Below are 26,786 nucleotides of genomic sequence, written 5' to 3' on the forward strand. Positions count from 1 at the left end.
GTGAGATAAACACCAAGCTGAAGTTCAAAACTTAGCCAACTGCGCCACTCAGGTGCCCCCATATATCATGTATTTTAAGTTTAACAATATCGTTAACTGTAAGCTGTACTGAATAGCAGACCTCCAGAACTTGTTTATCTTGCATAACTGAAACTTTGTACCCTTTAAGCATCACCTCCAATTGTCTCCTACTCTCCAGATCTTAGAAATCACCATTCTACTCTCTGCTTTTATAAGTTTGACTATTTTAGATTCCACATATTAGTAATATTATATTAGTAAAATTAATATATACAATTACTTATTTGTCTTTCTCTAACTTATTTTCTTATAATAATACTTTCCAGGTACATTAATGTTGCCCCAAATGGTAGGATTTACTTCTTTTTAGGACTGAATAATATTTTATTGCATGTATATATCACATTTTTTAATCCATTTATCTATCAATGAGCATTTAGGGTGTTTCCCTGTCATGGCTGTTATTAATGCTATAATAAATATGTGGGTGCAGATATCTCTTTAAGGTCCTGATTTTATTTCCTTTAGGTATACACCCAGAAGTTGTATTTCTAGATCAGATAGTAATTCTATTCTTAATTTTTTGAGAAACATCTATACTGTTTTCCGTAATGATTGTGCCAATTTATGTTTGCACCAACAATGTACAAGTGTTCTTTTCTCCACACCATCTCCAACCCTTATTATCTTTTGCTTTTTTTTAATAGTAGCCATCCTAACAAGTATGAGATGATATCTCATTGTTTTAATTTATGTTTCTTTGATGATTACTAATATTGAGTGCTTTTTCATATACTTACTTGACATTAGTATGTCTTCTTTGGAGAAATGTCTATTCAGATCCTTTGCCCACAGTAATTAGATTATTATTATTGAGTTGTATGGGTTCCTTATATATTTTGGATATCAACTCCTTAAAAGATATATGGTTTGCAAATCTTTTCTCCTATTCCATAGATTTCCTTTTTATATTGCTGATTGTTTCTTTTGCTGTGCAGCAGCTTTTTTGCTTAATGTAATCCCACTTTTTTATTCTTGCTTATTTTTTGCCTATGTTTTGGTGTCATATACAAAAACTCATTGTCCAAACCAATGTCAAGATTTCCTCTGTGATTTACTCTACCAGTTTTATGGGTTTGGGTCTTACAATTAAGTAGTCGATTCATTTTGAGCTAATTTTTGCATTTGATGCATCTCTCTGATTTATTTTTTTCCTTTCCTTTCCTTTCCTTTCCTTTCCTTTCCTTTCCTTCCCTTCCCTTTCCCTTTCCGTTTGTCTTTCTTTCTTTCTTTCTTTCTTTCTTTCTTTCTTTCTTTCTTTCTTTTGTATATCCATTTTCCCAACACTTTTTATTTAAAAGACTACCTTTTCCCTGTTGTTTATTCTTGGCACCATTGTCAAAAAAGAATAAACCATAGTTTGAACTATGAGTTTATTTCTAGGAGCTTTATTCTTTTCCACTGGTCTATATCTGTTTTTATGTCAGTACTATACTCTTCTGATTACTGTAGTTTTATAATGTAATTTGAAATCAGGAAATGTCATGCCACCGGCCTTGTCCTTCCTATTGAATATTGCTCTGGCTATTTGAGGTCTTGTGGTTTTATATGAATTTTAGGATTGTTTTTCTATTTCTGTGAAAAAAAAAATGCCATTGGAAGTTTGATAGGGATTCCATTGAACCTGGAGGTCACTTTGAGTAGTATAAACATTTTAACAATATTAACTCTTCTATTACATGAGCACAGATATATTTCCTTTTTTTCTGTGTCTAATTTCTTTCATTAATGTCTTATAGTTTTCTACATAGAGATCTTTCACTGTCTTAGTGGGGACCCATATACAGTGTACTAAATTCCTGAAGAATCTGGCCCAGCTGTCCAAACACTTATTTTCTATTGGGGTGGAATGAATTGGTGGTATGACTATATACTAGTCATTTTCCACTGACTTGAAGAGCCAAAGCTGTCTACAAATGAGTGGGGGGGGGACCATGAATAGGGTGAGGTTAATAAGCAAAGTGTGAAACATATTTAATGAGCTGTCAGTAATCTATTTTTACATCATCTTGTTTCCATTTTTCAACTTTCTAGATTAAAATTATTATTTATCAGTGTTGATCAAAGGCAATCTTTAAAAACGTTGATGTTTCCCTTGACAGATGTCTACAATTCTCTTTTTGAAATTTCTTTGAAAACATATTGTTCAGGTGTTTGTTTACTTTGTCAAAATGCACTTGTATCATCTACTTATTTATTGTAGTAGAATGTCTTCTATGCCTAATCTTGTTCTATCTCAGAAAACTATTAATTAAAATTCCAAATTGATTAACATTAAAGTAAAAATTAAGACTATTTCATACTATGCTCTGCATTTTGATAGACACTTAGACCCTTCATCCAACCTATCAACTACTATTGTAAGATATATCTCTTTTTATAAAGTTTTAGATCTTTCAAGCATAAAACTGACAAGGCAGAAATTGAATGAAAAAGTTATTAATAAACACATTTCTTAAATACTATGCCAGAAATATAAATAATTAAAAATACATGTTCAAAATATTCTTATGAATACATATTTCTCAGGAGAAAGTGAATCAGAGATACAGTCTTCTTTCTCAGAGTAAGTAAGGTACCTCTTGTTATATTATTTGTGTTCAAAGGGAAAACACTAAAATATTTTCCTTTTATGGGCGCATGGGTGGCTCAGTCAGTTGAGCATCTGACTTCAGCTCAGGTCATGATTTCTCAGATCATAAGTTGGATCCCCGCATGGGGCATTTTGCTGACAGCTTGGAGCCTGGAGTCTGCTTTGGATCTGTGTCTCCCTCTATCTCTGCCCCTCCCCAGTTTGCTCTCTCTCTTTTTCTCTCTCTCTCAAAAATAAATTTAAAGAAACATTAAAATTTTTTTTAAAAATTCCTTTTAAATGGAGCATGGTAAAAGTGCTATAAAACTAATTGATATTTAATAGTAGACCAAGTTGAAAGAAATTGCATTCTAAAAATTGTAAGGCTACTATTTAAGTGTACTGAATTGAATTATCTTAAAAACTTGCTTTAATTTTACTGTTATTTTCTTCTGTGTTTAGGATTAATGTGGGGTTATTTTCTTATGATTTGAATGCACCATTAGAATTTATGGTTTTATTAATGTAACTAACAAGCTCTGGTTACAATAGAACTAACATTTTATGACAGACTGATGACTGTACCTTAACTAGGAAAAACTGCCATACGATATGAATACACCAAGATATCAAATCTTATTAAGATATTCATATTTTGGTACTTCACATATTAAACATTACATTTACAAACATTACATAAACATTCTTTTGAAAGTGTTACTAGAATTTAATTGTCACTAAAACCAGAAACATCTGGGAAAAGTATAAAATTTTGTGATAGATCTTATGCTCAGCTTAGAAGCCACCAAGCACACTAACATTGAACCAGAAATTGTCTATGTATTTACATAGCTATAACATGGCCACTGTGATAGATGGTGAGCATTTGACATTTCAAATGTTCGCACTTTCACTGGACATTATTGTCACATACAATAGTTGAAAAGATGGGAGATGAGAAAGTTCAGAAAGCAGTAAGAACAGAATCAATCTAAAATCTTATCATGTGTGCACTGCCTTTACTCTTAAAAAAATTAATCGACTTTTCTTTGAAAAATAGGAGATATCTTCAAGGTTGGTAAAGTTTGAATTATAGATGTCCTGTCAAATAAAAAAATAATAAGAATTGAAAACCAACTTCAACTTAAAAAGTCAAAAGTTCTAGATGTTTTTCCAGTTCTGTATCTTATTTAATTTTAGTACTACAAATCTCCATCTATGCTTAAATGATTTAATTTAAAGGAAGTCATGATAATTGAAGAAATAATCATCATTTTCTATATAAAATAATGATGTTAGACTTATTTTAATAATATCCAATTGAAATTTCAATGCCAGTAGGCAATATTTAAAAATAATTTTATTTAATTTTAGGCACTCTGACACATATAAGGTGATACCTCATTGTGGTTTTGACTTGTGTTTCCCTGATGATTAGTATGTTGAGCATCTTTTCTTGTGTCTATTGGCCAACTTGTGTGTCTTCTTTAGAAAAAATAATTATTCAGGCCCTCTACCTATTTTTAAATTGGATTATTTGTGTTTTTAGTGTGAGTAGTTCAAGTTCTTTATGTATTTTGGATATTAACTTCTTATTAGATAAATCATTTGCAAATGCCTTCTCCCATTAAGAAGGTTGCCTTTTTGTTTTGTTGATAAAGAGGATGTGGAGAAAAAGGAACCCACCTGCATGTTGGTGGAAATATAAATTGGTACAACTACTGTGGAAAACAGTATGGAGTTTCCTTAAAAAAGTAATAAATATAAATACCACATGATTTGATAATTCCACTATTGGGTATTTACCCAAAGAAAATGAAAACATTAATTTGAAAAAATATATATGCACCACTATGTGTATTGCAGCATTATTTACAATAGACAGATATGGAAGTAACTTAAGTGCCCATCAATAGATGAATGGATAAAGAAGTTGTGGCATACATACAGTTGAATATTAGTCAGAAAAAATAATGAGATCTTGCCATTTTTGACCTATATGGATGGACACAGAGAATATAAGGCTAAGTGACACAAGTCAGACAGAAAGACACATTATACAATTACACTCATATATGGAATCTAAAAACAAAAACAAAACAAATAAACAAACAAACAAGAAGCAGAATCAGACATATAAATGCAAAGAACAAACTGATGGTTGCCAGAATGGAAGGGTTGGTGGGATGGGCAAAATGGATGAAGGGAAATGAGAGATACAGGCTTCTGGTTATGGAATGAATGTATCATGGGAATAAAAGTCACAGCACAGGGAATACAGTCAATGATATTGTAATAGCATTGTATGGTGACAGATGATATAGCTATACTTCTGATGAGCATAGTATAACATATAGAAAAGTTGAATCACTATGTTGTAAGGCTGAAACCTTGCACACAATGTAATCGTGTGTCAAATGTACTTAAGTTTTTAAAAATAATAAAATAAACTTATTTGTATCAATAACACTAATATACAGCATTCACGTGGCTTGTTTGATTTATTATTATTTTTTACTTTGAGATTGTCTGTATAAAATAAGCATCATCTGTTATATTTATAGCATTAAATCCCTGTATTTAAAAAATTCTATGTTATGCTTTGGGAATACAAAAGCATAGAGCTAAACATCAATTATATGCAAAATATATTCATACCCATCCAAAATTTACACAAAATATTACTTTTTTGCTATTTCAGATTACTTATTTTTTTCTATATAATAGATTAATTTAAATTTAAATTTATTCAAAATGTTTGAAGACCCAAAATGCAGGTCCTGACCTGCATCCTGACTGGTGGTGTACATAACCACAACCTGACTGGTGGTGCACAAAATAGGGACAGAGATTATCTGTTTTAATCATTTCCTGGTAGACTATAACTAGCACTGATTAAGTATGGTCATTGTCTTTCACAATTATAACAACTTTGTTCTTTGCTCTAAATTCAAGGAAGATAAACCTACATCCCCCCCCCAAAAAAATATATATATATATACATATATATGGCAGAAATGGTTCTTTAAGCCATAGTCTAGAGAAACTATTTGATAAAATTAAAATTCTGGAATAGTTTGTACATAACCTGGAATTTCAGATTGTACTAAGAGCAAAGACTTTTGAAGAACTATAATCCAAGTTCAGAAAAGTTCAGAAAAGTTAACTCATTTTATACAGTTTCCAACTGTGTAAAGGTTCCAATAAAACTTCAGGTGAAATTACATATGAAGCATCAGCATTGACCACCTAATTTAACCACAATTATTTTTTCTACATATAAGCAAAATAGATATGTGAATATAAAATGGGTCTATTTCAGTTTAATTGTCATTTCTATGCCACAACATATAAAACGTATAAAATTCCCATGTGGAAATATATTGTTGCAGAACAGCATATACAAAGGTATTAAGACACCAATTTTGCCTAAAAATCAAGAGATAATAGACCTATAAATGACAGCATTACATTTCTTGATATAGTCTACCAAAAGTATCCAAAAAACTTAAGAATTAGGGTATGATCTATGCTACCAGAGAACCAAGTGTGTATTGTCTTTAGCGACTTCTAGATTACCAAGATGCTATCAAGAAGCTTGATAATTATTATATGTAAAATATATAGGGATTATGAAACTAGAGGTAGAAACATGGACACTTTAGTTTTTTTAATTAATTAATTAATTAATTAATTTTTTTTGAGAGAGACAGAGCATGAGCGGGGGAGGGGCAGAGTGAGAGGGAGACCAGAGTCTGAAGCAGGTTCCAGGCTCTGAGCTGTCAGCACAGAGCCAAATGCAGGGCTCGAAGTCATGAACTGGGAGATCATGACCTGAGCTGAGCTGATGAGTTGGACACTCCACTGACTGAGCCACCGAGGTCCTCTGGACACTTATTGTTTGAATCCTATGTTCCATGCACATTTTCCAAGTACTTAATTTAAAAAAATCTTCAATTTAGTATTAGTAATTTTATGAGGCATGATTTTTCTCTGACCCTAACTTATGTATGGTACAACAGATTGAAATTCCTCAATTTATTTCTCTTTGATTTATTTATAATGCTTAAAATTTGCCAAAAAAAAAAAAAAAAAGAGTGGAGTCTCATTATCCCAACCCCTGATCTATATCACTGCTGTCAGATTCACCGTCTTTGGGTATATGCTGAGGGTAGAAGTTTGATGTTCAAAATGTTTAACTGATTTTTTAAATGTTTATTTATTTTTAAGAGAGAGAGAGAGAGAGACAGAGTGTGTGTGGCGGGGGGCAAAGAGGGAAGGAGACACAGAAAGTGAAGCAGGCTCCAGGCTCTGAGCTGTCAGCACAGAGCCGGATGCGGGTCTCAAACTCAGGAACCGGGAGATCATGACCTAAGCCCAAGTCTAACGCTTAACTGATTGAGCCCCTCCAGTAGCCCCTAACTGAATATTTATTAGGAACAAAATATGAAAGATTTTGTTGGACTTAGATGGGACTGGAGCTGGGTTCTGCAGCTATTTCTGAAAAGCAGATAGTATGTCTTCCATCTATGTCACTGGTGTGAAACTTAAAGCACTAAACTTCCTAGGATCCACTGTTAATAGGATGCTTTTTGCATTTGCTCTCATAAAAAATTATTATCTTCAAAAAATATAACCCAAGGTGTTCCTGCTTTTATACTCAACCATTTTAAGATTTTTATAAGTGCTTGTTTTCTCTGAGAGGGGAAAAGGCTCTGATCAGATAAAGAAGACAATTCCAGCTGCCACTGAAGATAACCTTATGCATTAGGTGGACCATTATCTGATTTTGATGCAGCATGGACAGACTACTGGCAACAAACTGAGAATAAAGTTGAGCCAAAGTTCCCTTTTTCTTTTCAAAACTTTTTTTGATGACATATTTGTTTTTTTCTTATTCAAAGAACAAGGTAATTTACTCAGGATTATATTTTTAAATCCAAAACATATATTACTGCTAGTAGACATTTTGTCAGACTTAAGCTTCTTATAGTTTCCTCTTTCAGCTACGAACTACAAATCAATATCCCTTATGCATATAGATGCAAATATTCTCTGCAGAACAATAGCAAACAAAATTCGGCAGCATACTAAAAGGATTATAGGCCATGACCAAGTGAGATTTTCCTTAGGGATGCAATAATGCAAGGGTGTTTCAATGTAAGAAAATCAGTCAATGGAAATACACCAAATTAATAGAACAAAGGAAAAACAAAAACAGGCTATCTCAATTGATGCAGAAAAGACCTTTGACAAAATCCAACACCCTTTGATTAAAAAGTAAAATTGGGGCGCCAGGGTGGTTCAGTCCCTTAAGCGTCCCACGCTTGATTTCAGCTCAGGTCGTGATCTCTCAGTTGAGATCACAAACCGATCTCTCAGTTTGTGAGAATGAGCCTTGCCTTGGGCTCTGTACTCTTAGCTGACTGGGATTCTCTCTCTCTCTCTCTCTCTCTCTCTCTCTGTCTCTCTCTCTGCCCCTTCCCTAATCTCTCTTTCTCAAAAAAATAAACCTAAAAAAATGAAACAAAATAAAATTATAAAACTGTGAATACAAAGTTCTTCCACAACATGGTAAATGACATTTATGAAAAACCAATACTAACACCATGCTTATTGATGAAAAACTTTTCCCCCCAAATCAGGAATAAGATGGGATGCTCACTAGCACTACTTCCATTCAACCAATATTTTATTGGCATTTCTAGCTCATACAATTAAGCAAGAGAAAAAATATCCAAATTTGGAAGGAAGAAGTAAAACTGTAGCTGTTTGCTGATAAGTTCATATGTACATAAAATCATAGATTGATAGATAGATTTTTGTGGGTCTATATTTGTTTGCTGATAAGTTCATATATATATATATATGAACTTATATATATATATATATGAACTTATATATATATACATATATATATGAACTTATATATATATATATATATATATATATATATATATAACTCTATCCACATATATATATATGCTGAATTTTGTGTGTGTATGTATGTGTGTATATATATATATATATATATAACCCCTGAGAATTTACAAAAATCTACCAGACTGAAAACCAGGCTGAAAAAAAAAATCATAAAAATTATAGGGCACAAGGTCAAACACAAAATTCAGTTATGTTTCTGTATATCATCAATAAACAATCTGAACAGAAAGTTAAGAAGACAGTTCTATTTACTACAGTACACAAAAGAATAAAATACCTAGAAATAAATTTTACCAAGGAGACTTGTGTTTTGAAAATTACAAAATATTGTAAAAAGAAATTAAAGAAGACCTAAAGAAACTTATTACATGTTCATGGGTTGGATACTTAATATTATTATGATAAAAATACTACTCTAAGCCATCCATAGATTTAAGGCAATTCCTATTAAAGTTCCTATCAAATACCTATCAAAATTGGCAGAAATAGAAAAGCTAATCTTTAAGTTAGCATCAAATTGAAAGGGGTCACAAATAATCTCTTTCTTGAGAAAAAACAAAGTTGGAGGTCTCACATTTCCAAATCTCAAAAGTTACTACAAAGCTACAGTAATCAAAATGGTGTAGTATTGGTATATGAATAGGCATATACAAACATATTAAATTGAATGAAGAACACAGAAATAAGTTCATACATATATGGTCAATTGATTTTCAACACAGGTGCCAAGATTCATTAATGAGGGAAGAAGTCTCTGCAACAAATAGTGCTTGAACTACTGGAATGCACATACAAATACTTGTTAACCCCTTACTTCACACTATCAACTCAAAATAGACAAATAATATAAATATAAGAGCTAAAAACATAAAATTCTTAGAAAACATAGTACCTGGGGTGCCTGGGTGACTCAGTTGAGCTTCTGACTTGATTTTGGCTCAGGTCAGGATCTCACGGTTGTGATATCAAGCCTCATGTCAGGCTCTGTGCTGGGCATGGACCTGCTTGAGATTCTCTCTCTCCCTCTCTCTCTCTCTCTCTCTCAACCCCTCCCCTGTTCATGCTCTCACTCTCTCTCTATCAAAAAGAAAAAAAATAGAAAATGATAGTCATGAGTTATAGGTTCAGAATTAAAAGTATTTTTTTTTCATAATTCAGGAATGAAGACACATATATGTGAAAATTCAAATCATTTCTCTTGAATACTGATTCAAAAATGGTGGAATGGTAACCTATTAAAATATTTAAAGTTTTTACCTTTTCTAATGTAGCAGTTGTCTGATCTTCTATGGCTTTGTTCTATGATTGAAATTTTCATATTCATGACTTATTTATAAGTAAATTCTCTTCAGTAAAGTTTTATTTATTTATTTATTTATTTAAATGTTTATTTACTTTTGAGAGAGAGAGAGTGTGTGTGTGAGTGGGATCCAGGCAGAGAGAGAGGGGTCAGAGGATCTGAAACAGGCTCTGCTCTGACAGCCGAGAACCCAATGTGGGCCTTGAACTCATGATAAATATCATGACCTCAGCTGAAGTCAGATACCCAACAGATTGAACCACTCAGGAGCCCTGACTTCAGTAAAGTTTTAACCTTAAATATATTTTAATAGCATATTAGTTTGCTCAGACTGTTGAACACAAACTTATCCACAGGCATAACCCCAGACTCGGTGGCTTAAAAAACAGAAATTTATTTCTCATAGTCTGGAGGCTGCAAGTCTAAGATCACAGTGTGGCAAGGTAGGTTCCATTCTGAGGCCAGTTCTTTCTTGCTGTGTGCACATTTGACCTCTTCTTTATGAGTACAGGGGGCAGAGAGGAATTCTCTGGTGTCTCTTCTATGGGCACTAGTTCCATAGGATAAGGGCTCAACCCTTAGAACCTCACTTAGCCTCAATGACTTCATTGTATGTCGTATCTCCAAATACAGTCATACTGGGAATAAGACTTCCATAAATTTGAGAGGGGACACAATGCCGTCCATAGCATATAGATACCTGTTCCTACATAAAAATTCTTTCACAGCGTGTTTCAATTAGAACACGATGGGTTAAATATTAATTAATTTCAGGTCTAAGAGAGTAACATTTACACTTTATTTCAGATTTACACAATTTGAAATTATACTAAATCTCCATATAACTTCCATTTTTCAAAATATTACCACAAATAAATACATATTATTTTAAAATTATTTTAAACACAGAAAAATAAAGACTGAGACAAAACTGCTGATGGGGGAGATGTCTACCCATCAACAGACCATTAGCAATTCCATCTTATGCTCTACAATAAAACATCCTGTGTAGAAGTGATTGCATTTGAAGTTATTGGTACATTTGAATGCAAACTACCCAACCATGAAAAATGAGGCTTCCATTTGCTATAAAAATAAATTAGGAGGCAACGCTTTGCTGGCAAAACCATTTGAGCACCTCAGTTCATAACTATTCATGGTACCATTAACAGATGTCTTCTCTCGGCACTGTGAGCTGCCTTATGATATTGTTGTATTCAGCATTACTTTATCTCTAAAGTGAATGTGGGCAACTTGTTTTAGGATATAATAAAACCTATCCCAATGTATAGATCCTGTGGGAAATTATACAATAACGTTACCTACATAACTAATTTACTTCTTATGAAATCATGATTCCCACTACACTTTTAGAGCTATCAAAAGTATTGTTTAACATCACCATTTCCATGTTAATATCTCAGTAAATCACAAAAATGTAATACTTTGTGCAGAAAGTGAGCCATTTCCTTTGGGAACATAAGTTTTCACTTCTAAATTAAAAGTTGCATGAAGCGAATACTAAGCATGTTATATGTTGCTTATTGACACTAAAAATACTTTTTTCTTAAAAGAATCACTTTCTCCAAGTTAAGACATGCTATTAGTCACTAACTAGTATATCATAAGTGAGATAAATCATTCAAGAAAAAATTAAAGATAAATGTTGCTGTTGCTAACCATCTATTGGTATAGAAGTTTTAGAAAATATTTAGAAATTCCTAAGTAATATCTTCAAGGGGGCTGTCATGATGTGTGCGCACACACTCATACACTCACATACACATGCTGATACACCTGAGGGAAGTGGTGAATGTGGTACAAAGTGCAAATAGTTTGGATTAGCAACACCCAGAAGCAACAATAATAATCTTAAAAGCCCTTTATTACAAATCTGAGGTGCGAAAGTTGTGTGTGTATGCAATTTATTTAATCTTAGAATTCGAGTTCCTCATCTATAGAATGAAGGATATAACGTTTTCTTTGTAAGGATTAAATTAGATAAAGATTATAAAAATATCTGATTAATATGTAGCATGTGCTTGAATGTTAGTGGCTACACGTTTATGATCCTTGAGTTAATTCTTCGTCTGTACACTGGTCCATTAGGGCGTGTAAAATTAAGATCACTTATTAAAAGTCACTGGCGTGCCTGGGTGTCTCATTCGGTTGAGCGTCCGACTTCGGCTCAGGTCATGATCTCTCAATCTGTGAGCTCAAGCCCCGTGTCCGGATCTGTGCTGATAGCTCAGAGCCTGGAGCCTTCTTTGGATTCTGTGTCTCCCTATCTCTCTGCCCCTTCCCCACTCATACTCTGCCTCTCTCTCTGTCAAAAATAAATAAACATTAAAAAAAAGAAAACTTTTGGGGCGCCTGGGTGGCTCAGTCGGTTAAGCGGCCGACTTCGGCTCAGGTCATGGTCTCACAGTCCGTGAGTTCAAGCCCCGCGTCGGGCTCTGCGCTGACCGCTCAGAGCCTGGAGCCTGCTTTGGATTCTGTGTCTCCCTCTCTCTCTGGCCCTCCCCTGTTCATGCTCTGTCTCTCTCTATCTCAAAAATAAATAAAACATTAAAAAAAAAAAAGAAAACTTTAAAATGAAAGCCACCAAAAGACTCATGAAAAATTTCCCATGACTATAGGCCTCACTTGCTATTTAAAAAAAAGCAGTTGGGGGGCGCCTGGGTGGCTCAGTGGGTTGAGCGTCCGACTTCGGCTCAGGTCATGATCCAATGGCTTGTGGGTTCGAGCCCCGCGTCGGGCTCTGTGCTGACAGCTCGGAACCCGGAGCCTGCTTCGGATTCTGTGTCTCCCTCTCTCTCCGCCCCTCCCCCACTTGTGCTCTGTCTCTCTCTGTCTCTCAAAAATAAATAAATATAAAAAAAAGCAGTTGGCAGCAATTGTTCTGGATTGAGAATTTCTAAGACATAATCTCAGAAGAAATTATGGCAAAGACAAAGCAACTAAAAGATGAGGTAAACTTTATGCATAGGAAATAAAACAATTTCATGCCTCCTCATTATTTAGGCAAGATATCATAGCTTGTGCATATTCAGATATTTTTTTCCTAAATGCTATCGGCAGTTTGTCATTCATTATTTATTCACAAAATAATCTTAAATAGTTTGAGTCTTTCTCTTTTATAGATATGTCATATAATATTGTTGCTTGATTTGGAATTTGACAATCCTAAGGGTTTCATAATACAATCGTATAGAATGAATGCATACATATTTGTTTTCCTTAGATGCACTGTGAATATCAATATACTTCTCTCTGCTTACAGAAAAGTATCAAAACTAAGTATCACCAGTAGCAGGCATGTAACACAGTTGGTGAGACAAGACAAGATGAAAGGAGAGAGTACATGATGCAGTAATTACCTAAATATATGAGACAGTACATACTACCTGTGTGATAGACATAATGTGGACTGAAAAAGTACAAATGTGGAACATGGTTCTTGATGAATAAAATGAAAATATGCCTCAATAGAAGATACAAAATCGGGGCACTTGGGTGTCTCGGTCGGTTGAGCGTCTGACTTCAGCTCAGGTCATGATCTCTTGGTTTTCGAGTTCAAGCCCCACTTCAGGCTCTGTGCTGACAGCTGAGAGCCTGGAACCTGTTTCAGATTCTGTGCCTCCCTCTCTCTCTGCCCCTTCCTCGCTCATGCTCTACTCTCTGTGTCTCTCAAAAATAAACATTAAAAAAATTTTTTAAAGAAGATACAAAAGCAATAAATAATTTAGGTGCAATAGCTTTTATGATAATAAATTTTAATTAAAATTTAAGAAACCTGAATGTATATATTTTTGCTATCATAATAGTTAAATAAAAATATTTCTTTCCTTTATATTTTTAAAAATGTATTAATTGCAGTGAAATGTATATAAAATAACATTTGCTTAAAAAACACTTTTAGATGTACAATTCAGTGGTATTAAGTACATTCACATTGTTGTGCATCCATAACTAACATCCATCTTCAGAACGTTTTTTCATCTTGCTACACTGAAACTATGTAGTCATTAAATAATAACTTCTCATTCTCACCTCCCCAAAGGACTGGCAGCCGCCATGTTACTTTACCTCTGTGAATTTGCTTACTCTGGGTACTTTGTATAAATGGAATCATAGCGTATTTGTCTTTTTTGTGACTGGCTTATGTCACTTAACATCAAGTCTTTAAGATTCAGCCATGTTGTAGATGGCATCAGAATTTATATCCTTTTTAAGGTTGAATAATATTCCATTGTATTTACATACTACATTTTATTTATCCATTTTTTAAAAATGTTTATTTATTTATTTTTAGAGAAAGAGAGAGAGAGAAGAAGAAGGGGCACAGCGAGAGGGAGAGAGAGAATCTGCATTGACAGCAGAACTGGACTCAGGGGGTTTGAACTCACAAACCGTTACATCATGACCTGAGCCGAAATCAAGAGTCAGATTCTGAACAAACTTGGCCACCCAGGCGCCCCTCCTGATCCATTCATCCACTGATAGGCATTAGATAACTTCTACCCTTTGACTACTGTGAATAATACTGCTATGAATAGGGGTGTGCAAACGTGTTCGAGTTACTGCTTTCAATTCATGGGCAATGGACACAAAAGTGTACTTCTGGATCATATAGGCACTCTATTCTTAATTTTTTAAACAACTGTCATATTGTTTTCCATAAGAGCTGCACCATTTTACATTCCCACGAGCAATATACAAGGGTTTCAATTTCTCCAAATTCTTGGCAACAATCTATTATTTTCTTCTTTCTAAAGTAATAGCTGTCCTAATGGGTGTGAAGTGGCTTCTCATCTTCTCGTGTGCTTATTGCCTGTCTTCTTCAAGGAAATGTCTACGCAAGTTCTCAAATGGCACACTTAAATATGTGCCATTAATTGTATGTAAAATATAATTAAGTAATATTTTATGGAAATCTTGAAAATATCTCCAATCTAAGTGGTTTGATGGATAAAAGTCTCTAAGTGTTTTTAGAAAATATTTTCTCAAGCTATAAAATCTAAAGAGAAGGTACAACAATTTTATGTCTCAATGCATTTAATATAATTCAAGTTAAAAAATCTGATGAAGATGGTATCCCTAAACTCCAATTATTTAATAATAATACAAATTAAAAGAAAACTGAAATAATACCAGAAAGCCAAAACTAGTATCACAGTAAAATGATAATTAAATCAGTTATATGTATATTTTTGAGAGTCTAAATGGTCAGGATTCTGATTTAAATTTGGAGTAAAACAATTCATCAAAGTATGCAATGTATTTCGTCTCATGGAATTTCACAGTTTATGTTCTAGTGGTGGAGAAAAAATTTTATAATGTACATAAAAATTATATACATATATAAAATACACATATAATCATGAATGTTTTAACATTGGTATATGCATTAATAAATACAATTATTTAGTTATTCTAATTTGAAATAAATACATCAAAGGCAATAAAGTCAACCTTTATTTTTACTTTATACTTTTGCCAAACAAGGAATAGATTGATGGATCCTTAATCTCAAAGAAAGTTAACAATAAATTAATGGTAAAGCAATAAATCAATACTATAAAATTGAGGAATAATATATGATAGATAACGATCACAACAACCATTACTGAAAAGTTTCTAGACATTCTTATGCAACTGTAGGTCATAGGAAGAACTAGAATCATTATTATCTTGTTGCGATATCACTAATACATTTCTTAAACCATTCTGATAGTAATAGATACACTCTCTTAAGGTTTTCACTGTCTTAAATCTTACAAGAGTGCTGGATACTTTTACTATTGTGTGAATGAGCCCCTTTTCTGAAGGTCATTCAGAGACAGAGACATCTGGAGACCATGATTAGCCCACTGTTTTTTTATGTCATTGCCACATTTTGAGTTGTATTTCTATCCAGACCCATGCTTGTACCACAGTGGCTCCCACTTTTGAATTCCCAACATAACCACCAATTTGGAAAAAAGTCTTGCTCAGTCATTTTTCTCAAAACAGGTTCATTAGAACAAAGTGGATCTAGAGGATTTTCTCTGTCATTCACATGCTATAACCATGCTAGCTTCTTCCCATGAAGTTCTAGATCATGTCACTGAACCCAGAACCCAAGCTTCGATTCTTCCTTACCCTTTAGAGGTCATTAGAGGCCATTTTTTTACTATAGACCTCTCTGGAGACTACCAGTATTGTAAATAATATTATACTTAACAAAGCTAGTCGTGGTCAGTATCCCTCATCTCCCATGAGGCTTCATTGTTCTAATGACACCCCGCATCCCCTTTTCACAATCCTTTACGTTTTGCACACAGGAGCTGCCTTTATACAGTTATAAGCAAACAAAAAAAAAATTGTTACACTTATCTCCCAGGACAATGTAAGAGAAGTCACATAACCTCACACAACCTATTCAGACATAAGAAGATGTAATCTGATACATGTGACCTAGTAGACCAGACAGGAAGAGATGGTATATTCTTTTGACAAAAAATAAATAAAAACTTTAAGAACAGTAAAATGTTTTTTTTTTTAAGTTTATTTACTTATTTTGAGAGAATGCATGGAAGGGGCAGAGAGAGAGAGAGAGAGAGAGAGAGAGAGAGAGAGGGAATCACAAGCAGGCTCTACACTGTCGATGTGGAGACCAATGTAGGCCTTGAACTCACAAACCATAAGATCATGACCTGAGCCAAAATCAAGATTCAACCACTTACTTGACTGAGTCACACATGCACCCCAACAGTAAAATGTTTTGAGCTAGAAACTGTTCTTCAGTATATCCTGTGGGATATAATAAAAGTTTCTCCAGGAAAAAAAAAAATATGCATAAGGATGTTAAATGTAGTTTTAAAAAAAATGAAAACACGCTCAAAAATATATTTTATTACAAATACAACATAGGCTTTCAAAAATTAAATAATGTGGAAACTATAAAAAATAAAGTAAAAGCTAAATAAACACATGTCACACACAGATCTTCTGTATCAATTTTATAAACCTACAGTATAATACTAGGAAAAACACATTTTATATTATATATAATATATATTATAAATAATATACTTCAACATTTGTGCATCTATAGAGAGCTACATGCACATATTTTTTCTTTTTTTTATTTAAAAAAATTTTTAATATTTATTTATTTTTGACAGAGAGACAGAGCATGAGCAGGGGAGGGACAGAGAGAGAGGGAGACACAGAATCCGAAGCAGGCTCGAGGCTCAGGGCTGTCAGCACAGAGCCCGATGTGGGGCTCGAACTCACAGACTGTCAGATCATGACCTGAGCTGAAGTCGGACGCTCAACCGACTGAGCCACCCAGGCACCCCTTTGCACATATTTTTTAAAAGAAATAATTTATTTTAGTAGTTTTATTATACCATTATATATCTTATTACTATATCCCTGTTCTATAAAATTCAAGCAATATATAAATATATTTTCAGATATTGATCTATATTTAAATGCATACGCATGCATATATAAACTCTCCAACATAAAGTAAAACACTACATTTATATTTCTATGCTATATTATCTTTACCATATTTTATCTCAAATTCCTTCTATCTCAGTATCACTTTCATTTTAAATAGTTGTACAATTCTCCATAATATCAGTACACTAAAATTTATCTAACCTCTCATTTAGATATGGAAAACTTGGTTGTTTTCAGCTTAGGGCTGAAAATGCTATAGTGATCACACAAATACATGCAAAGGTATTTATTTTTTGGTGCATTGTTTTAATAACGTTCGCACACTTATTTCAAATAACAAGTTTATTAGTTTTTAAGAAATTTTTCTTTATTCTTGAAAAATTTCTTCAACTTTAGGAAATAAATATCTAAGTATTTCCCTTAGGATATTCTCCCTGAATTCATTTTTAGACACCTCTAGGTGTAATAGTAGGCTTGGGCCATTTTCCACAGGCTCACAAGGAAGTAGGGAGAATTCTTGTATTTTTCTCTTAGGAATAATATTTTCTGGGAATATGACTTTAATATAAATGAGGAATGTTGACTGTTTTATCAACTTGATTATCTTAATTTGTTGCATCCCTAATTTAAGGATCACATATTCCCTATGAGCACCTGTGAAATGACTCCAAAGAACTACACAATCAGTAAGGCTCTAATTCCACAGGGTCAGCTCAACCTTTTAGACTCCACAGGGTATATTTACATAAAGCCCTAAGAAAGGTTAAGGTGAAATGAGTAGAAAGTGCAGGCATTCTTAGAACGATCTGAAAACTAGCCGGGGCAGATGCCACAATCCTCACTCAGTTGTGCAGAATATACTTTGTATTCGGGTTTTCCATTTATATTTTTGGTGGACTAGAAGGATCATACGTCCCCATAAGTTCATTCCTTGTATTTCTGCTGTGAAAATACTTGGGCTTTTTTTGCTTACACCTTTCTTCCTCAGCATGCTATCCAACTATCTGTTGAGATTGTTTCATATGGTTTTTAAAGGTGTGATATTTTCCAGGCTGTTTGCCACACTCTCCCTATTTCCTGAAAGAGGTTGGTTACATTTTCTGCAACCAATAGATGACAATGAGTCATTTTCCCCAGTATGTCTGTCTTCAGTTAAGGGAAATTCAGTTTGTGAGTCCTGGACCTGTGCCAACTTAGCTCAAGTTTCTTGAAGGACATTTTGGCTTCTGTTGTCCAAGAAACATGTTGCTAATGAATGATTTTTGCCTTTGTCCAATTTGGGTATATATTTTGGAGCTCAAAATTTTTAGCTTCCTTGGATGGTATCATACGAGTACCAAATATACTTCAAATATACTTCTTCAAATATACTTCAGCACGACTGTGCCAAAGAGCTTCCGAAAGCTGCCCTTGTGGAGTACTGGGACCATCAGACGTAGATATGTGAGTGCACCAAGTGACACCCAGACTGACACAGATTGCATTTTGTCATATATTCTTCACTTTGATTTCTGCCCTTCATCCACAAACACATGATCTGTAAACGTTAGGTAGGGCACATGACCTTATGACAAGTTGGGAATGAAACATATTTTTTATCTATATTATCTGGTTCGTTTCTTCAGCGATGTGTCTTTAAATAGATTATTTGGGAAGTGCCAGTGTCCTTGTGAAGGTCTGTGGTGGTTTTCTTTGTAGGTCAGGGAAGATGGTGGGAAGGACCCCGTCATCTTGTGAGGACTACAAATGAGAAAGTAAGTATGAAGGAAAGTTACAGTAGGATAAGGAAAAATTTGATGTTGTTCTGAATGAGAGTCAAATAAATGTAGGAGGAAGAAAATGGATGCTGAGAAGAAAAGGTGCAAATTATGCCAGCCATTTGCCTGTTTGCTTTCAGATTCATTTTCTGCACTTTGTTGTGGAATGTATTTCAATGGCCCCTGACAAGTGGCGTATTGCAAGCCGTTAGTGGCAGCTTTTACTTAGTTAACACAACTCCTTCTTTTGTTCTTCCAGCTTCTAGAAGTATTAACAGTATTCTAATGCTGCTAGTGTCTAATGCTTTACTGTTTTCTCTTTAGCTTTTCAGCCCTTCTAAGTCCTTCATAAGTAGAAGGGTTAATTTCATTCTATTGCACCATGACCATGGGCTTGTTCTACTAACTGGGTCCTGACTGATACAATGACCTTTTAGCTAACAAATCAATTGGACATAATTAAAAAAAAATTTATAAACAAGCCATTGGAAACTAATTGGAAAATACATGAATTTTGCAATAATTCACTCTTTCAATTTCTGTGATGAATGGCAAATAATGTTACTAATGCTGATCAAAGAGCTACTACACTTTTATTTATTTTTTGAGCTACTAGTTTCTTAAAATGACCACTTACACATTCACTTATAGAGCCCTTATTGAAGCTGATATACTCACGAAGAGTGAACATTTAAATATCGTTAAACTGAATACATCCTTGTCAGTGGAATATTTTCAGATTATTAATTTTGCCTTATCACTTTTCTTACATCTATTTGTACCAAAATCATAGTCCAGTAGCTTTTGCTTATTCAATATACAGGAGGTATTTGCAACAACTTGGATGGAACTGGAGGGTAATATGCAAAGTGAAATGAGTCAGTCAGAGAAAGATATCACATGATTTCACTCATATATGGAATTTGAGAAACTTAACAGATGATCACAAGGGAAGGGAAGGAAAAATAAGATAAAAACCGAGAGAGAGGCAAACCACGAGAGACTCTAAAATACAGAGAACAAACTGAGGATTGATGGGGGTGGGGGGTTGGGTTAAATAGGTGATGGGCATTAAGGAAGACACTTGTTGGGATAAGCACTGGATATTTTATGTAAGTGATGAATCACTGGTTTCTACTCCTGAAGCTAAGATTACACTGTATGTTAACTAGAGAATAAATAAATAAATAGGAAGTGTTTGTTTTTTTTTAATGTTTATTTATTTATTTTGAGAGAGAGAGAGAGAGAGAGGGAAGAAGGGACAGAGACAGAGACTGTCAGCACATAGATTGATGTGGGGATTGAACTCATGAATTGCAGTATCATGACCTGAGTTCAACTCAGAAGCTTAACTGACTGAGCTACCCAGGTGCCCTGAGGTGTTTGCTCTTTAATCTAATTTGCATAGTCAGCCCTAATTACAAAATAAATTAGCCATATAAAGTTCGACTTCAGATTTCAAAATTAAATTATTTTGTATTTCAAATATAAATCCATTATATATGTATGTGTGTATGTGTGTGTGTGTGTGTGTGTGTGTGTGTGCGTGTACGTATACTCCATACATTTCTGAATAAAGCAACAACTGGGTGTGAGTTAATTTCGTTTTTTACACAATATTTAAAATGCTAATAGTTAATTCAGTACTCTGGAATTAATAACATTTACCTTTTTAACTGCTTTGTTTAGATGAGATTTCAAATTTGTATTTACTAGTGTTTATATAAGCATATAATGATATTCCCAAATTCAAGTTTAAAGCATGGAGAAAAACAATTCACTTCATTCTTGTGCCACATCACTTTAATATCCCTTTCCATAGCACTTTTTATATGCCATTTTCAGTGAAAACCATATCACTTTGAATAAATCTGTCCAAGTTTTTAAAAAACCCTCTTCCACTTATATTCTTGTCCAGTGTTTAATGCTATACCTCACCAGTGAAGTCATTTTGATGATTGCAATTGTAGGCCTAAATTATTAACCAAAATTTTCTTAGAAACATCTGTAGATTTGTCAATATAGAAGGCATATCTTTCATCTGCTGCAATTGTTGCCACAACTGGTAATAAATTTATCCTTCAAGGTCACACTTGTTATTACCTACAGTATTGCTGTGACATCAAAATTTCCTTTTGAAATTTTCCTTTTCCTTTTACCACAATTCCCAGTTTCTGAATCAGTATATCTTTCCTTTCCTTTTACCACAATTGCCAGTTTCTGAATCAGTATATCTCTTTCATAATAACAAATTAGGAAATAATACTTTTACATGTACTTGGCTTACTTTCCCCAGAAGAAATTTCTCAAATAATGCATATACACTATTTCTGAGGGGAATATTATTAAATTTCTGGTGACCATTTACATTAACTTAAGTATGGCTTTGTTCCTATCAAAGTAATAAGAAAGAGAGTTAAACAAGCGTTATGAGTTGTTCTCAGTGCTATTAGTCTATGATTTTTTGATAACATGTAGAATAGATCAGAATGCACTAATTAATTGTGGGACCAAAAACGCCTCACATTTCTCATTTCAAAAAGCCAATCTGTGTAAAATAACAAGATAAATAAGCTTATTAAAATTGGTATTTACACTGGAAATACCATCAGATCCTAAAACAGACAATTGCCATCCTAGAATCACAACATATCTGGTTTATCACTTCTTTATAAATTTGTTTAATGATTGGAGAACTTATTCTAGTAATAATAAAATTGTTACATTCAAGGATTATCATACTATCATTTGTTTTGGACTTTTGAGCATTCTTAGTGTTTTTTTAAAACATTTATAACAATATCAAGAAAATTTGATTGTCTTGTTAACTTTGAGTAATGTTTGAACCCCTGTAAAAAGGTACATTATTGGGGCTATAGCTTACTGCTCTGATAGAGACTTTAAAATAGCCATTAATTAAGCTCAGTAATTTATCTAGCTCAAGGTACAGTTCCAGAGTAAGCAGCCCATCGCTGCTTTGGCAGACCAATAGAACTGGAGACCCAAACCACCTTTATCACATTGACCTGACTTCCCTAGAGTGTTGCTCTTGTATGCCAAAAGATAATGCCATCCAGAAATGTTAAAATTTATGGATGAAAGTTAATTTCAGAACTAATGGGGGACAACTGTCAGCCTCTGCCCCAGACCACTCTTTGGCTGCTGAACCATCACGGCACTACCCCTCAATTTGCCACCAGTCCCACAATGCCTGTGTTTTCTACCATAAAACCCCTCTGCATCGGTCAACTATCCATTTTCTCTACAGATCAACTAATTCAAATCTAAGACTAGGATAGTTGAATGTTATACAGAAATTTCTATTTGATCCAGGGGCATAGGCGATAACAACCTTGCCAAATTTCCCCTCTAGCTGAAAACAATTATGAAAATCTGTCAAATATGAGAGGCATTCCAAATTTGTAGATCTTAAAGTGTATAAAACTTATTTATGGTAAATTTACCAATAGGTATTTTTTTCCACACTGAAATAAGTATCATTTTCCAGCCTGCAATTTCTACGACCTCATGGCACTTTTAGGTTATATTCCATTCAATATTACAACTATGTACCAAAATCTGTATTACTTAGGAGCTAGTTTTGGCTACTATGATAGAGACCACAACATGTGGCTAAAATAAAAGAAAATTTTGTCTAGAATGTTACAGTTTATGGTTAAATATTCCAGGGTTGATATGGAAGCCCCACTACCTTGGATTCCCAGACTATTCCTATTCTGCTTCTTTAACATTACTCATTACTTTTGTCCTCACTGTACAAGAGACTTGTGGTCACCACATAATCTGCAATATAATACAGAAATAACAGGGAAGGTAGGAAATAAGGGTCTGCTCTTTCACTTTAAAGTCATGGTGCAAAAGTTGTACATATCTCCTCCATTCACATCACATTGTACAGAAGTTAGTCTTTTGGCTACAAGACACAAGCTATATCCAGCATCAAAGGGACTTAAGAAGGAGTGTTAATCATTGGACAGCTTTGAGCCCATCCAAAAATAAATGAATATTTTACTATGGTAGAAGAAAGATGGATCTGGGGGATGATGGATGGAAGGCAAACTAGTAGTTTTTATACCAGAAGTGAAGATATTTTTCCCCAAATCCCACAGCTGATATTTTTAAATTATTACTATACATAGATACATTAAAAAATAAAACTGCCAATTTCTTATGCTTTTAGGTCTTAATCAATTGTAAGGAAAAGAATATTCATGCATATATTAATACAAACAAAAATATGTAATCAGTTAAATTTATTTCACTCTGGTACAGTGTAATGGATGATGTTACCTATTCGTACATTGTCACTTATGTTGGTAATAATGGTAAAATCTTGTAACCTAAGGTGCAACTATCCATTCAATCTATTCCTCTATGTGATGAAGTAAGAATAATGCAGAAAATGTCTGTGTTTGTAAATATGCTGCTTCAAATATTAATGAAATCAGTGTTTACTTGCTAGTTAGGTGAAATAAGTAATTATTTCTTTTAAAAAAAAGTTTGTTTTTTTTTTTGTTTTGTTTCTTTTTTTTTGTTTTATTTTGTTTTGTTTTTGGTGAGGGGAGCAGAGACAGGGGGAGACAAAGGGAGAATCCCAAGCAGGCTCTGTGCTGACAGCCTGGAGCCCTATGTTGGGGCTCAAACTCATGACTGTGAGATTATGACCTGAGACGAAGTTGGACGCTTAACTTACGGAGCCACCCAGGCACCCTTATAAGTACTTCTAAACAAAATACTTTTTAAGTCATCAATTCTCAAATTCCATTTTGATGATATACGCCTTAATAACTTTGTAAAGCTGTCTCTTTCACTTCAGAAAAAGATAGCATTTTATTCTAATTGAAATATTCATTAAATGGATATCTAATTCAATTATTGCTAGAAGCCAAAACCAATTTTTTCTCTTTATCATATTTCAGTATCATATAATGACCTATTATAAAGTAGTACAATAAAAAAAATTGTAATATCTCTTGTTCCAAAATTAACAGGGCCTAGATTATATAGCAAAGATTCTCTCGAGTTCAGCTTGCTACTCATGTATCATACAAAGACTTGGTTCTTTTACCATTTTTAATTTACCATTTGAAACAGGAAACCATCACCAAACTTACATATGGTTTGGCTTTATGCCGATCCAAAGCAAATGGAAGGACAAATATAAGCATGTATGCAGATATTTTGTGGCAATATGAGCTGGAATTTTACATATTTTTAAATCAAATAACAAAGGCCATGTTCAGAAAAGTTTGAGTATCCAAAAACAATCTCAATTTATGAAACACTAATTTAGAACAATTTATAAAGGGGTCTGATGCAGTCTCAAGCTGATGGTCATCCTAAATACTGTCTCAATTTGCTGAGACACAAATACTGAAAATTAAATGTAATTGAGAGACATAGAATTGCTTGGATTATTTACATTTCTAGATTAAATTTGGTTTGGAGGAATATAAATTAGTATGATACACTACTGACACTTAATTACTTATATTGAAAACTTGATGAATGTGTAGTCATGAAGATGGCCCAAGGAGGAATGGATTCAGTGAGTGGGTCACCTGAACATATGACTGACTGTAATAAAATTATTTTATTATTGGTCATATTTACAGAATTATTACAAAAGTTTTTTTTTTCTTTCTCAGATTATTAAATTATAAAAGCCATGTATAACACATTGGTATACAAAGCAAGATTGTGGATTTGGGCTGCATGTATAAGCCCATTATTTGATCTTATACTTAAACACCCTGAATCAAACATATCATCTCAAAATTAAAAATAATATATTTTTCATATTTTCAAATACACCACAGGTTGAAAATTATACTAATAATGTCTAAAAGTATATATTTTTTGTGATAATGTCTACAAGTATATATTTTTGTATCAATCCTACTAATATAACTCTATAACAAACACCTTCATATCTCAGTGGCTTAACACAATAAAGTTTCATTTCTCATTCACATTATGGTCCAGAGTCCTGTACTGAAGCTTCTGATGAGTACTCACCAATTTCTAGGATACTTAAAGGCAATTTCATTAACAGCTGGTATGTGCTTCAGGCATGTGTGCTGAACATTCAACACTAAACCTGCTTCCTCATCCCTCCAATTATGTTGTATGCTTGAAATCCCATGTATTAAATCTCTTCTTAATTAAAATATTTGGAATGACTTCTATTTCTTGAAATGAGTTATGTGGATGACCTTTGAAGGTTAAAGTAATTTTTTCAGTACGTATTAAAAGCATAGGAAATGTCTTCATATCTAAAGTATTGGCTGCTTTACTCAGACCAGTGATCTACTGAACACAATATTAATATATCTAAAGAAAGATCAAGTGGTCAGGTGAAGAAATGATTAAGACTGGAATACAGAAGTTAATAGGATTCATAAAATAAAACTATGGAGTGCATGTTGCAATCAATCTTTAGAAGACATGGATTTGACAGGTGAACTGGTATTCTCAATAGAGACACATAAATATTATCAGGCAGTCCCAAGCTTTTTAAAACCCATGCTCAGGACTTTGTGCACCTCTTCTCTCTGATTCCATGTTTACTATACAGGCAATTGCAAATGCTGCTGGTTAGATGTCTTGGTACAGGGACAAGCATCATCTGGGTAAGGGACTCAATCATTGTTGTGTTATTTGAAGAGATATTGGATGTTTTATAAATTGATAACTTATTTTTTGGTTAATACATGAGTCTCATATGTTATGTCACTGTCAGCCAATGAATCAGTTCAATAACAGATGCCTAATCCTTTGGGAAATACCAGTTTAGGGGCTATTTTGTAGACTTTTTGGCAGTTACACAACGTGGCTTTTCTGGGCAAGCCTCCACAACATGACAGTTCTTTTCCAAACATTAAATGTGTAAACCCAAATATCAAAGAATGAGCAAATGCACTAAAATTACTCATTTCTGTGAATGTTGTATTGGGGTCTTATTATCATTTCAAGGAGCATATATTAAGAAGTAGGAACACAGCAGGGCGCCTGGGTGGCTCAGTCAGTTGGGCGTCTGACTTTGGCTCAGGTCATGATCTCATAGTTCGTGGGTTTGAGCCCTGCATCAGGCTCTACACTGACAGCTCAGAGCCTGGAGCCTGCTTCAGATTCTGTGTCTCCCTCTCTCTCTGTTCCTTCCCTGCTCGTGCTCGCTCTCTCTCTCTCTCTCTCTCTCCCTCTCTCAAATAAATAAACGTTAAAAAAAAAAAAAAAAGAAGTAGGGACAAAGAGCCAAAAGCTTTATACAAAAGCCAAAAGAAAGGCCAGTCTAGCTTACATTTTATTCTCTTTGCACTTATATTTGTTTTCTAACATTGTATATAGAATTACCACAAATGTCTCTATTTAAAACAGCAAATTTATTATCTCAGTTTCCATGAACCAGGAGTCCAGGGATAGGCTGGCTGGGCTGGGTCCTCTACTGAGTCTCACAAGGCTGAAACCAACATATTGGCAATGCTGCGAGTCACATCTAGAGTACAGGATTCCCTTACAAATCACTGGTTGTTGACAGAGTTCAGTTTCTTGTCTGTTTTCTGGCCAGCTACTGTTCTGGAACTGTTATCTTCGACTAGAAGCTACCCTTTCCCATCAGCAGTTTACAACATGGCTGTTTGTTTTCTTCTAAGAAAAC

The sequence above is a fragment of the Panthera uncia genome, chromosome B1, assembly GCF_023721935.1.
Source record: "Panthera uncia isolate 11264 chromosome B1, Puncia_PCG_1.0, whole genome shotgun sequence".
Taxonomy (NCBI): Eukaryota; Metazoa; Chordata; class Mammalia; order Carnivora; family Felidae; genus Panthera; species Panthera uncia.